This window comes from Octodon degus, unplaced genomic scaffold (genome assembly GCF_000260255.1).
Source record: "Octodon degus isolate 3935 unplaced genomic scaffold, OctDeg1.0 scaffold01411, whole genome shotgun sequence".
Classification (NCBI taxonomy): domain Eukaryota; kingdom Metazoa; phylum Chordata; class Mammalia; order Rodentia; family Octodontidae; genus Octodon; species Octodon degus.
This window is the reverse complement of record NW_004525987.1, coordinates 3,868-6,416: the sequence shown is the minus strand read 5'-3', so window position 1 is coordinate 6,416 and position 2,549 is coordinate 3,868.

Genomic DNA, 2,549 nt, shown 5'->3' with positions numbered 1-2,549 from the left:
GTCTTCCTCTTTTTCTCCCTCATTTTCCCGCTCATTGCATCGCTGCTTCCACATTTTCCCTTCTAACCTCTCTTGCAGCTACCAGAAAGAATAGAGAGGATTGTAAAGAAAATATAATAGCACATGTTTTTTAAATCATGTTGATCCTGTGAAATACAGCTCAAAGTTTTCTGGTATGTAAAAGCCTGAGCTTTAAAAATTTAAAATCAGGAGGCCGGGGAGAAGGCTCAGAGGAATAAGCGCTTCCCTGACAAGCTCAAGGGGCTGAGTTCAATCCCTGGTTCTACCAAAAATAAATAAATAAATCAGAACAAAAAAGAAACATCAGCTTTGTATTCTTCAGGATTCTCTCATCCTTTCAGTCCACATCACTCTCTGTCTGACTTAGGAATATCCCGTAAGACGCGCAGGCAGTGATGCAGACACATGCTACAGCGACAGGGATGCACTTAGATGCGCACATCACAGCAGTAAATTCTGAGGACTGAATCACATAAGGTGTCTTGGATCCAGTTCACAGCTCTCACCTTAGAAGGCGGAGCTAGCTGCTAACTGAAACATGCAGCTTAAGGCGGTTTCGTAGGTGCTAGAGCAGACCTGCCTGGTCCTCACACCATCGTCCTCTCCTCTTTGTTATTACTCATCCTCATGTCCAGGTTCAAAGAAATCTGTCAGCTGTGCAGAGGGCAACTTTTGAGCTTTTTTCTTGTGAGCTGCAGAGGTCATTTCCAGCTGATGTCGCAGCGCCCTCCGGGGGCCACATGGCTAAGAGGAGGGTTGGGGAGCTCCTCACATTTCCTGCCCTTCCTGGGTTGAAGTTCAAAGCTTTGTGATCACGTGCAAAGAAGGATTCGAGATTGAAAGATCTTACACTTGGAAGAGAGGCTTTCTAAAAAGAAGAATGCAAAATTGTGACCTAACTATGCATACAGATGAATGAGAAGCAGGGTCATGAGAAATTAAATATTCTGAAAAACAAGTGTCAGAAACATCACAGAATTCAGAAAGTTCCATATTATAGTCCCTATTTTCTTGAAATTTTCCTATATTAGCTTCTGTCTCTGTTCTTCCTGGCTCCCCACATTTCTCCAGGGCTGAGGACTGAGTTAGTAACTCTTAACTGACCCTCCCTGTGACTGCCCCTCAAAATACTTCCTAGGGGAAGGAGGATGCCATGTGGCTTTACTTCACAGCGCCAGCAGTCAGCTTCGTGTTCACCTTTCATCAAGATAATGTCGTGTACATATTTCATGAGTGGAGTGTTGCTGGAGAAACGTCTATCAAGCTACTAGGAAGATATAAGATTTCACTTGAAGTTTTCTTGTGCTGTGAGCATAGTACTATGAAAATTCACTGACCAGGTTTTAAGACTCTGAGCTTCTCACTGCTGTGTAACAAATCACTGTGAAGCCACTCATTTCAGCTCCAAGCCCTGTGGCAACCCTGTGTTTGTACTGTATTTGACAATTAACTGACTGTGTTCCATGACTTCTCAATTATAGAAAGACTAAAATTCTCCTCAGGGCCTAAAAAGTCTAGCATTCTCACCTAACTGTTAACTTCACCCACATTAACCCTTTTACACTACATTCCAGATGCTTCCCCCCATGCCCCTCCCCCTCAGGTGCGCTGAGAAGGTGATGGAGACTGGGTGTGGTGGTGTGCACCTGTAATCCTGCTCTTTGGGAGGCTGAAAACAGGAGGATCAGTTTGAGTTTGATCTACATAGTGAGACACCGTAGACCTTGTAGACCTTTACTAAAAAAATACAAAAAAATTGAACTTCAAAGAATTATATAAGCATTTTCATATTTAATTGTACATTCAGAAGATCTGAAGTGTGAAAATGTTGCAGGCAGCTGACTTAGAAGTATTATAGGCAGTCAGACAGGGCCAGGCCCTCCAAGGAGACACCAAAGGAGACAAGCAACCTTACAACTGTGGGAGGGAGGGATGCTCTTGCTGTGAAGCACAGACCAAGCAAATGCTAAGCTCCCTAAAGATTAGCATCCTGGACTGATCATTACCCTGAGAAAGCCAGAAGGAATCCTTATCTGATGGCTGCCAGATAAAGCCCTGTTTTACATTCATGCCCCCTTGCTAAGTGACTTGCTTCCCGGTTTGGCCCTAGACTTAATCAATTTTACCTGAGCAATGGTGCTTGCAATCCCAGTGGTTGACCATAGTTTAGTCCCACCCCACATCCAGCTAAACAAGTTCACATTTTCTCCATCTAAGTGAAACCCCTTCTTCTCTACCTTAGCCCTGCCTGGTTTTGCCCTATAAAAATAACCTGAAAGAGACAGCTTCCTGGGCAACCTACTCAGGCCCCCTTCTGTCCTCTCTGAGAAAGAAGCTTTCTTTCCCAATAAATATTCTACTTTCAACCTCCATTTGTTCCTAAAATTCATTCTTCGGTTTTAGAGACCACGAACTCATCCAGGTCAGGTCAGGAATTTTACCTCCCTGTATCATTTAGAGGTTCCCTCTATTGTTTGGAGGTCACCCACCCGAGATCAGTTTTTCTTTCTCTATCAAAAACACTTCCC